The following is a 13,298-nucleotide window of genomic DNA, read 5'->3' on the forward strand; positions in this document are numbered from 1 at the left end:
TCGATTCGATTCGTTCATCCAGTAGCAACAACTAGGTCAAAAACTTAAAAATGTTCCTAACAGGCTGCTGTTGCTGCTGCTGGAGGTGGAGCGACACAGAGCTTATATGCACAGGCAGGTTTGGTAGTTTGACTTCAATTCGTGTCCAATTTGTATCCGCACCAACAAACGACCGATCGACGAACCGACAATAACGACCAGTCAAAGAGATCCAGCAGCTCTAAAGAAACTAATAAATGTATCCGCCAGATAAAAATATTTTTTTTATTTATTTTTTTTTTTTTTTTTTCAAAAGCAGGTGCAGCAGCATACCAGACTTGTCGGTATGGTAGAGAGATACTGCATATTTTCATTCGTCGCGTCAGGTTATTCGCACTGGAATGCTGAGAAAGTGAAATTTTTTTTGGTCCACAACAATTATTCGATTTTTTTTCGTATTTTTTTTTTTTGTTGCTGTTTTTAGTCGGTAAAATCCACCGATGCATGAAGCTATTAAAAAAAATGGAAAAAAAAAATAACAAAAACAAGAGAATCAAAACAACTTTTAACTTCGGATATAGGTATTGTGGGATTCAAATATTTGCGTCTGCATGAATTGCGCCAACAACAAATTTACTTTGTTTATCGCTCATTCATTCATTCATGAAGAGTGGGAATTTAATTTTTGCTTGGCTTGAAAACTGGCACAAAAATGTTTTACATTAAGATTAACCTACTACTGCCAAACAACCAACAATAATTAAAAAGTTAAAATCATTTTTTTTCCTTAAGGTATAAGTCCTATTTATTGTTTATAAAACATGCTATACTCATATTAGCATTGAGATTTGCATTTTAAGAAAAAGGCTTAGTCGTTCTCAATGAACTTGTTGGCACAAAAAAATGAAAAATAATTGAATTTTTTCTTTTTTCCATTCTATTCTTAAAATATTTTCCCTTTACTTAGGACTGGTTTCTAAATGTAAATTTATTGACTGATTTATTATGTTGTGATAGCATAGAAATTTTCTTACAAGTTTGAAATATTCAACACGAGAAATATGAATTTATTGCAAAATCGAGTTCGTACTACAGCTCTTTTGTTTCGTTTGATTATTCAGTGAACAAAATTGTATAATTAATTATCGATAGATTTTAAAGCATTTATTGTCATATGAACTGATAATATCCCTCAATCACTAGAATCAACTGAATACTGCACTAGCTTTAGTTAAACGCACGATTCCAGCACCGTTATTGTTCTGCGAAAGATGTGGACAATAAAACAAAGAACCCGTTCCACTATATTATACTGTACAGCTACTGCTCCATTCTTTTGCAGTTCAACTTCATTTCAACAATAAATGTATGTCTTTACTTGGCCAGATCAGAAAAGACCTCTAATTTAACCAACTAAACGATAACAGTCAACCATTCGAAAATATATACCGTCATGTTTCTTTTTTACGCATGAATTAATTAAAATAGGTCGCAACGTAGTCGTGCCTGTGCGCACCGACAACGTCGTTATTGGTTATAGCTTCTATCGTTATTCGTGGTCATCGATAGACGCATGGTCTCAACTTTAAACTATAATATGTGATCAAGAGTTGTATTTGACAAGCTCGTATAGTGGAGAAAATTGATTGCAATGGACATATTTGTCACGTTACGATAGAGCCGCCATATAATGGTAATTTTAATTAAATTACCAAGTAAACGTTCAAGTATGTAGGGCCCTTTCTATAATAATACCATGTGTTATAAGTTTCGAATTTCTTTTTTGCACAAATTTTTTTTTCTTTTGCAAAGTTATTATTGTATGGAATTATAAAGTTCAGTCAACAAACAATTTACCGTTTAATGTATGTCATTCAACTCAACTTCAGGAGTTGATACCAGTTTGTTGATGAGTTTGATGAAGAATTTTTTAATTTCATATTTTTTGTTTTTAATAAGAGAATAAATTATGTTAAAATGTTAACAATTCTGGCACTAAACAAGGTACTTTTGTATAACATCTTTCGGATATCAAATATGTATAAATTTATAAATAAATATTAACCAGTGAATTATTAAAATATTATTCAAACATTTTTTTAAAAATGATATCAAAAATTAAGAAAAGAAAAGCATTCCAATGATCTCGGTTATCAAAAGAAGATTTATACATGAAAATAAATAAATACATAATATGGAGATAAATGTTTGGAAGAGAGTAATCGAAAAAAACTCTCTCGAAGCAAATTTGTTTGACAGTTCTGGGACGAATCATTCATAATATCATAACAGTTTTTGGAATCAAGTAATTTCAATTAATTGGATGGCTCTGATGGAGTTTTTATAAAAAAAAAAAACTAAACCTGACGATAAAGAGGTTTTGGTGAACTTTTCGGGTAGAGAGATACTTGAGTTCAAAAATCTCCAATGACACCGACTGAATTTAAACAGTCCTTTTCCATGTTCAAAATCAGGCCAAATAGGCATAATTTTATCATTTAAAATTTCAAGAAATATTTTATCGTGTATTTTAGAACTTAGATTTCGCATTGAAAAGTGTTTTCTTCACCTTTGAATTAAAACGGCAAGTCAAAGTCACCTAGTCTTAAGTAAATTTGCATGTAAGTTAAACAAGAAAAATTTCAACTGTGAAAAACTAAAATCTAAAGAGAATGCTTTGTAATTTGTGAGAATTCCTACAAACCAAAGATCACTTGTCAAATTGCCTTAAGAAGTCCTGCTGAACGGACTAAGTACTAAGATTTATAGAACCATCACAGAAAAGCCCATGGTTAGACTCCGAATGTGATAGGAAATTGAAAGTCCATAGATTATGGTTTCAAAAGAAAACAATGGCATCCCGGCAGCTTTATGTAGACAGAAGAAAGAAAAACATCGTCTGTTCGGAAAGAAGAAGGACCAACAAAATACGAGGAGTTACAGAAATGCTTTAACAGAAAGTAGAGTCTTCCGATATTTCAACAACAGTATTCACTACACACCCTGGAACCTGCAAATGAAACTAGAGTTATTTGATAGTAAAAACTGAACAATGTTACAAATCCGCAAAGAGTATTTCAACCAGTTCTGCATTTCAGTTCAATCGTTCAATCTATCATTGGCAAGATATTCACAGTACGCCAAAATCATACAGAACCAGGTTCTTAAACATCGACAAATGAACTTTGATCAATTTTTTTCAGATTTTTTATTTTTCCAAATTGTGTGTGTTGTTGAGAATTTTACTTCTTTTAATAACCTTCACATCGATTAGTAGTTTTAACTTTACTAATTTTTGTTCCCATACTTTACTTTTTATTATTCAATTGCCCTTAAAATTAATCAGACGGAAGTCTTTAAAACTCGCTTAAAAAAAAAGAAGTAATGAATAAATTAAGATTGCATGTTAATAGCCTCATACCAACATCACTGACCAAAAAAAAAATCAAACTCTTTTATCGTTCGAATTAGCAAATGCATATGAAGGAGGGTGCAATATTTGTACTTTTTTTTTTTTACTAAAGTGTAAAAAACGAAAAAGGCAAATAAGTTTTTCTTTCAACAAAGTTCCAACGCATTTAATTCACTATCATCAACAAATGATTAATTTCGAAATTTCGAAAAAAAAAAAACAACAAAAAAATATGAGACTCACTGAGTGTGCGAAAATGCTTCGTTGAATAAAAAAACTATTTAATCAATCTAACTTTTCACACAGGGTTGGACTAAACATTTAGAGTGGGTTCTTAAGTTTTAACATTTTTTTTATGGCTCAATGAGGTAAATATTCAAATAACTGAAAAACCTTATTAAAAATCAATTTTAATGAAACTAATTAAATGGATTTATGACTTTATTTTGTTTTAAGACTTTGGTTCATTAGTAAATAAATGCTTGTTGCATTATTACCTCAGTCCGATGCTGATAGTTTGCTGATTAAACGCATAAGATAAACGCAGATTGCCATCATCATTGGATGGAAATAATAGGCTAATGAGAATGAGTAGTAAAGTTTTTTTTTGTGTTTGTATAATTAATCATTGTTTTTAATAACAAAAAAAAACACAAGAAATAGAACGGTCTAAACGGAACAATTATGTTTCTTACCCCATCCTATATTTAAAACTATACGATTTCTTAACACTTGGTTGTTGTAACTAAAAAGTGTTAATTTATGAGAATGGGATAATATAATTGTATAGGTACTATCATACGACTACAATAATGGGAAACTTTGCCTTCTTTCACAGTTATGACATAACATGCTAAAAACTTAAAAAAAAAAAATGTTTTTTTCTTAATCATTAAAAATCTTTGCATCTTACTCAGAAGTGAGCAAAAAGAATAGCTTTTACTTTTGAAGAGAAGACAAAATTTATGATGGATTTAATTTTTATTTATTTTAATTAAGATTGATTCATAAAAAAACTAATAAACATATTTATGTTAGTATGTGGACAAACCAAAAACATAATTTACTGCATTTGCGGACAAAGTTCCCAAAATAAAAAAAAATATGTGTGTCAAGTAAATTTGTCGCAATGAATTTTTTGATTGAATTTAATAGTTTTGTTTACACTGAGGGAAAAGCCACCATAAAACAACGTGAAATCAATGAAAACCACATTGATTTAACTATTATTCGGAATGATTTTGCGTTGAAGATGGACATTTTAAAATCAACGTGGAAAAAAGGTTAACTTTTGATGGTTTCGTATCTTAAAGTCACATAAATCAAAGTAGTTCATCTTTCAAACAACTACGTTTCAACTTCAATTTATTTTTTCCTCAGTGTAGGAGATTAAGTTTGTACCTATCTGTCTTTTCAGTTTTTCACTTTTTTTTCACCAGAGTTAAATAAATTTATATGAACAGCAGCCGCAAAATGAACCTTTTTATGAAATAATTATAACTTTATTTATAGATTCATTGACTAATCCTGTGCTGATTGATGAAAAATACACTTCTTTTCCAAAAACAAACCCGCACGGGCCGTATTCAATATTATCGATCATTTTCAGAAAGTCAAAGACACAACGCTGAATTTTTTTCAAATTGATTCGTTGGCCGAAAAAAATTAATTCCTAAAAAAAAAACAAAAAAAAAAAAAAAAAAAACAGAATAGGCAAAGGCATATAAAATTATTCTTTTACAATGATGTTGCTATGTCGAATTTTGCCGACCTCTAAAAAAGTGCCGCCCGGGGCATATGCCCCCTTTTGCCCCTCCCCCACGCTACGCCACTGATTCTTGTTTGTAATCTATAGAGTAACATAATTGCTGTATTTCAATTGAGGATCATTATTATTACTTACTTTTTCCAATATACCCACATTTTCTCTACACCTAAAAAGCACCTTTTCACATGAACAAAATACATACACTTATTTTATTCGTAACTCGCAATAGACAACAGTTTTAATAAATTTCGTAAAGGTACCTTCATACCATTGGTTTTTTCGGACTTATCACGGATTTTCCTTATTTCCAAAAAAAAAAAACTCTTTCACCTAAAATATTGATCTAGACTGCTAAGATTCCTGGTTTTTGTAATAAATGAAATATTTACCAATTTTCACTGAGGTACCATTTCTGTCCCAGTTTTTGTGTTACTAACTCTGAATTTCACTTTTTTCACTGTTTTAGTAACCTTCACCGCTCCCTCTTTTCCGCGAAAAAAAAACTATCTTAAACCCAATTTTTTTATGGACTCTTCTGATCCTTCGTTCTTATTGCAAAAGCAAACATTTTGCCAAGTTTCATGAGGATAACAATTTTTTATTACCGACTTCCATGTTTGTTACCTCATAACTTTGGACTAAGTTATCAGTTTGTCAGTTCTGGCTATAGGAACTTTGATAAAAACCATAAAACCCAGTTTTGATCCATGGAAGTCGGATTTGTTTTTTTTTTTTTTTTTGATACAAATGATTATTTTATTTATTGATTTCTTATACTATTTTACCTGTACTACTCGGCAAGTTTTCAAACAGCTTTAAAAAATGCTCAATTCATGAAAACATTGCAAGTAAACAATCTAATTTTAATCGATCGATTTAGTCTCAAAACTTGGTGCCTTTCATACAGGTTGTCCCAAAAGTAAATATTAAAACGAAATATGCTGATAGGTTAACTTAAGGGCTTTCAGATTTTTGTAACTTTTTCATTCCAAATTCATACAGTTATAAAAACTCAATTTCATACTTTTATTTGAGATCATCACTCAGTAAAATGACGGGTTTCATCTGGTCAAATCATAAGAGGGCCAGATTGACTGAAGTCAATCAGGTTAAACTACTGATAACTCGATAAAAACACGGGTTCCTCACTACGATCACGGAATTTTTCGGTAAAATTATTCACAGCTAAAGTCACGGAACACTGCGTCGAAATCATGAGTTATAATGGAAATATTGCCTTGTTTTCTCTATAAAACAAAGAGTTGCCTGGTAAAACAATGAGTTCTTACAATTAAATCCCGAAATCATATGGATAAGCTGCAACACACTTCGGTTAATCACGAATTTCTACTGTTTTTATTGATTTATAAAGTAAAAATAAGGATTTCCTTGCTAAAATGACGGCTTCCCATTAAATTAAAGGATCGTTTCGATAAAATCATGCAATCCCAAAATGACATAGTTTGTTCCAAATGTTATTGATTTTGAACAAACTAGTTTAATCTGATCAAACAAGCACGGCAGCATTAAAAGGTTACAAGAAACAGAATCGATTAGTTTGTTTAGGCCAATTTATAGACTGTCTTTTGAGTTTAACAAAAGCTAAAGGTTACATTTCTAATAAGAACACGAAAAAAAGCAGATCAAAGTATTAAAATAATTTCATTAATAATTCTAAATGACAACGATGTTTATAAAAATACTTCACGCTCGCAACAAAACAATACAAAAAACAATGCTGAATAATCCAAATGTGGAATGTGATCTTTTGCACGGTATTTGATTGCTTAACATTGTAAAAGTTTTTATTTCCAGTTACAATATCAAAGCTTCTTGTAGATCACAATTTTTCATGATCCATTCCGAGTATATTTCATATAGCTTGCATTAAATTGGCTTGACTGACTGACTAACTGACACACATTCACACACAAAGTTGATGCTTTTAAATACATAAAGAAAAAGAAAGAAAAAAAAAATAATGACCGTTACAAGTTGCCGTTTACATCCATCACTAGCATCTCGGCTAGCTTGACTGCCAATCAGTAGTATAGCATTGGTTTGAATCTATAAACAGACTTGGTACAATTCGCATCTATAAAATGCCAGTCAACTGTATTGGTTAAGTGAATTAAATTAATTTCCTAAGTACGGTTATGTGTTTCCATTGTATCTACGAGTATAATATTGAAAGATTGTTGCTTTAGTGCAATTTGATTAATGTGGTTCATTTGACCACAAAGATTTTTATCGATTCAAGTATATAGGCTGAGGCTCCCTCTGTGCTACCACAAGCGTATACGTGCAAACAAAATATTATGTATAAAATGGCAACATTTGTGCTGAATAGATAACACTATCAACATTACAGTGTTATGTAATTTTTGTTTGGTTTGTTACGTTTATATAACGATTTGTCGTTGAAACTGTACGAAAGTCTGATATACTCAATTTTTAGAGGAAAAGAAAATTCGTTTAACAAAGTTTCTAAAAGTTAACGTGTAGAAACGTCAAAAATCATTTCTGTTGGCATTTAAGGAAGTAAGGTAATGATAATTGGCCTGATCAATAAAATTTAATAAGATGAATCGAAAAGTCTGTTGATTTACAAAATGGCGGGTTGAATAAGAAAAAACATTTAATTTTTATTTTTAAATCACTATTAGGGAAGAAAAGGAAGAAGAAAATTAGCTGATGTTGATTATAATTTTAAATTTCAAACTCAAGATTAATTCGATTAAAAAAAAAATGAAAATTGATTTTATCTCCTTTTTACGTGTGCAAAGTTAAATGAAAATCGTTAGAGACGTTTTCGAGCAAATTGCAGCAACTTGTAAAGGGAATGCCCATTATAATAACTTTGGAATCATGGCCCCGAATGTACAGGGATGAATTTGGTATCAAATGATAGGTGGGGTTGAGCTTGTTTTGTGTGTAAAATATTTTTAAAATCGTTCATGGGAAAGTAGAAATATTTGAGGTTGAATTTGCTGATCTCCAAATCAATATTTCAGCTGTTTTCAAACAATTGACCGTAGAGTGCGTAATATACATATGTATAACGTACAATGATGAAATTGTATGTAAATCTGTTTTAAAAATATTATTTAAGGTTTTTACTTTTCAAAAGATTCAATTTTTTTAAGCGAAGTCTTTGGCGCATCGAAATGTCAAAAAAAATTAAATGATGCCATTTATTTTTTTTTTTACTTTTCATATTTTCAGAGCTGGAGTACATGAATTTTTTTAGTATCTTCTTTCATTTACTACTTAGGCTTATTATGTAAGAATTAGTCACTGTGGCGTATGCGTAACATTTTTTTTTTCAATAGAAAAATTCAAACAGTTAATATAAAATTTAGGTATATGACTGCCCAATTAACCCAACGAATTGCTCTTTTGCACTTATTTCTGAACGGTTAAGAGATGTTCATTACTGATCATTTAAATTTTACAAGTAAAGTGTACCTAAGGATAAACTAGCTGGATTTTCTAATATAAACCGAAAGTTCGATTTTTATAGTGGTTGATGGCTTTCTTGTGATTAATTTTTGTGTTTTAAAAAACTATGAAGACGATATTTTTAGAAAAGCAATCCGATAAAATTTTGTCAGTTATTCCTACATTTTACTTTGAAAAAGACACAAAGTGACTTTAAAATGGTACAATTTTAGATTTTTATATTTTATATTTTTTGAATCAGAAATAGGGTTAACAGGCTTTGTTTTTAGACGAAAATATTTTTGTAGGTATACTTTTTCAGGTTATGATAACCTCGAATCCATACACAAGAAATTTTATTTATATTTAAAAATGGCGTCCCTTTTCATTTACGTTTTTAATTTTGATGTTAATTTCTTATTCTGTTTTTTTTTTTTTATTAAAACAAAAGAAGACTAGTATTTAATTTCAATTCTTACCAAGATAAAATTATAATTTAGGTGCCTTGGAATTAGTTTTCAATCCACATTTATTATATTTAAATGCTTTTGATTACATTTTAATGATAAAAAATAGTAAAAATTAAGAAAAACTTTATTTAATAAATATTGTTAATAAAATCGAAATATTAAAAACTAATTTTTTTTTTATTGAAAACTTTTTAATTTAAACGCATTATTTCTAGACCAAAAAATTTATAATACTAACCCTCTGTAGACACACCTCTTTTTTGTGACGTGATAGGCACACGGGTGCGATTTTGGCTTCTACTTTTTTATGTCGCTTGAACTTTTTATGTCTCATATTTTATGGAGAAAACGCATATGAAATTGATGTAAAATTTTCCGAGGATTTCGAATATTGCATTCACAATTAAAAAAAAATGTATTTACACCTTTATAAAGAGATTTTTTTCAACCTACTTTTTTGAGAAATTGTTATATTTTTACTTTTGTCGTGCCAAATTCGCACCCGTGTGCCGACAGAGGCTTAAAATTGAGTCCGAAAACCGAAAAAATAACTTTCAATTTAATTAAAGTTGAAAAAAAAATTACTCACTTAAGCCGTTATAAACCTTAAGGGTGACTAACAAAATCTTTCGATATAAAAAGAAGATACATTTTTTTAAGCAGCACATACCTAAAAAAATAATAGATATCAAATAAAAAAAAAAATCATCTACCAATTTTTGGAATTTTTTAATAGCCACAAAATGGTCAGCTGGTTGACAATCAAATTAAAGATACATATTGTGGAAGTTACTAGTATTTTTTTTTTTGAAAGCATTTAAATGAAGTGTCAAAATAAGCAGATGATGTCAGAACAGCCCTGTAATAATTCATATTTTAACTATCGTAAACATTTTTTTTGTATAATATTAAACTTATCTGTCTGTGTAAACTTTTTTCTAGGCACCCCCTATCAGTGTAAATAAAATACCATATACCTGTGAGATAATATTACCCTCGAATAATAGCAATACAATAATAAACATCTGAACATTTTTCAGATTAAAAAAAAAAAAACTTGTATTCATACTTAAACAAATAAACTGCAACTCAAACCATTAAAATTTGTAAAATATGTTGCATTTTTAAAACAATTTCAATACCAACAAATAAAATGTGATAATGCTTAATTCCATACTTTGGCATTTTAACAGGCGAAACAAGTATTTGTTTCTCATAAAAACAATTAACTATCGTATTTTTATGGAGAAAACAATTAAAATCAAATTAGTATTACGTTGTTGGCAACCTTTTAAATCACATTACTTTATTTAAAATCAAGAAAAACTACCTTCAATTTCATAGTTTTCATTCCAAACCGATAAATCATATCGAGATGTGTCGCTTTTATAGACTTTGGAATTTTGTTAACTTTTATTCGATGCAATCCGCATTAACCTTCCAAATTCATTATGTTAAATTCTTGTTATTGGTATGACTTTTATTACTTTTTTATGAATCAAGATTTCAAATGATTGATCGGAAACCTGTGTTCCTATAAAAAAATGTAATCTTGCCAAACATGAAAAATAAACAAAAAATTATGAATAATAACTATAAAAAACAATCTTGCTATATCTATAAATTCAAATTTCGCATTCTTTTGTCAAAATGTCTACTTTCGTATCCCACCTTCTTAATAAAGTACTGACATACCAAATAACTAAAAACTACTACAATCTTGCCATATTTTCGACCAAGCCTTAAGGCAATGAGAAAGTTTTACTAGTTTTTTGTAGTTTTGCTTATACTGATCTATGTTTTTTTTTTGTCATGGCTTTAAATTGTTTAACTTTATAATTTGACACACAAATTATCACTCTCTTGTGAGGGGAAAATCTTCTTTTTTCAATGAAATTCCATCATGACTAAATGTGGAGGGGAGTGGAGTTGAATTCCTAACATTCAACGGACATTCAAGTGCGTGTATAATATTATTTACTATAATCGGCGATATAACCAAGCATTTATATCTGAGCTCTAAGTTGGGACTTGAGTGCGCGAGAAGGCTTTTGACATTTGCATGGAAAATGAATAAACGTCAAATAAAACGTTCACTTTAGGAGAAATCAATGTCAGTTCGTGTCAAAAATATTAATGTAAAAGAAACACATGATGACATACTTTTTTCATTTTTTTTTTTTCTTCAAATTGTTCTTTTTTTTCAATGAAGTTGTCTTTTTTTATAGTAATTTTATTGGAACACTAAAAACTGGTTTAAAGTATTTATAAATGATTTGGAGGCTTCTTTGCAATTAGCATTTTTGTTCAACATTTTTTCACACAGATTCTGATTCGAAAAAGTTTGTTTTTAATATCAAAAAGAATGTAATAGGGTCAATGTGGGTAAATGTAAACAATTTCATGTCTTTTTTTTTCTTTTGACTTTAGATTTTAATATGATTTTACGGAACAACTTGACAGGTATCTTCAAATGCAAATATGAAATGATGGCAATTCTTTTTTATAAATATAAACAAATATTAACCAAATTGTTTAAATTGCTGTCAAATATGGCATGTTTACAAATACCCCACCATGTTTGTGTTTTTTTTACAAATTCGGGGTAAATGTAAACAGTGGTTTAAAATTTAGATTTTCCTCTTTATTATATGGATAACGACTTGAAAAACGTTCAAGAAGGTATTTGAAAAAAACTTTTTCAAATGCCAATAAAAGTTTTTGTTTTCTTCCTTTGATTCTTTATATAGGCACCCAATATGCATCCTGAGCAGCTCTGAACGTCATATTTTTATTTTTTTTACGTCAATGACCGATTTTGCAACAACATTCACTGAAAACGATGTGTTGGCTACTTTAAAGTGTGACTCCGTGGCACTTTAGCAATAGTAATTAACTAAAACTACTTTATTTTTATTAAAACCAATAATTTCAGCAAAAATACATGTTTACATTTACCCCCAGAATACGTTGTTTACATTTTCCCATCATGAAAAATATTCTGGGGTAAATGTAAACACATGCAAATCGACATAAATGTCCTGTATTTTAAAATTTGTTTGTTTCACATAGAATCTACATCAAAATTCGAAACTAAAAAGTGTTTGCAAATTGTACTGACTTAATTGAATCTGCAAAAATTTTTAATATTTCTGAAAGACTAACGACTTGTTTGACACTTTAAAAAATTATCTTTCACGGAAAATACGCTCGTCGAATGAATTCTCTCTTGACAGCAATGAGTTTGACGTATAAGTTAAAAGATACATGCGTCCGCGATTTGTACTTATGTATGCGTCAAAGAGATTTAACTGAAGCTTGTTATGAGCCATGTTCTCATTTACCCCTGTTTACATTTACCCACATTGACCCTAGATACAAATATGAAATGAGAAAGATACTAATCAAGGTAATAAAATATCAGCCATTTCGAGATAGTTTAGATGTCCAAGTGGATACTGGAACGGTGAGCCTTCTTCGAAAATTTCAAACCAGTTTCATTTGCAAAAAAAAACGTTAAATCAAAGTCCCAATGTCTTTATGTAGGTTAAATTGTTTAGACTTCCAACATCCGTTAGCATAACATAATCAAACACTTGTAGTTAATAATAAAGAAATGTAAAACATATGCATGTATGTAATGTTACCTACTCGTAGATATACACACGTTATACTTCGATATCGACCAAAGACTTTTTTAAACATATTTTTTTTTGTATTTTTATTTGTTTAAACAAAACTAGGTCAGACAAAAAAAAATAACTTTATTCTTTCTTCAAATAATAAAAGTTGTAGTACGATTTTTTTTAAATAACTTTATTTGTATAGTAGTTCTATTTCTATTTTGAAGTTGGTATTTCATTCAAAAGACATGTCGTGACTCATGTTGTGCTCTGCTGTGAATGTATAGTAAAGATGCTTAATTCGCTTTTTATTATGAAGCTTATGTGCAGAAAAAAAAAATAAGTTGAAAAAAGAAACCAATGGGTTTTGTTTCATGCAAAATTGGTGTAGGAAGGAAAACAGTGCAGTGCGGTTTAATTGATCAGGCTTGCTAAAAATAATTTAAATTAATGAAATTTAATACATTTCAGATAATATTCATTCAAAAGTTTTGTTAGTCAATATTGAAAGATTGGTCTTATAGACCAGTGCCAATCCGGTTTTCAGAAGGCAAAAGTTGAACAAATTATTAGCAGCATAAGGGTGGTGGGAAAATTTAGAATTA

The 13,298-nt window shown here is 29.4% G+C and overlaps 1 protein-coding gene across 2 annotated transcripts in view; it reads right to left on the bottom strand.

The window, feature by feature from the left end:
• The window catches only part of LOC129914320 (ATP-binding cassette sub-family G member 8), a 42,859-nt gene that overhangs the window by 17,993 nt on the left and 11,568 nt on the right, over window positions 1–13,298 (bottom strand). The window lies entirely within an intron of this gene.

The sequence above is a fragment of the Episyrphus balteatus genome, chromosome 3 (assembly GCF_945859705.1).
Source record: "Episyrphus balteatus chromosome 3, idEpiBalt1.1, whole genome shotgun sequence".
In the NCBI taxonomy this organism is placed as follows: Eukaryota; Metazoa; Arthropoda; class Insecta; order Diptera; family Syrphidae; genus Episyrphus; species Episyrphus balteatus.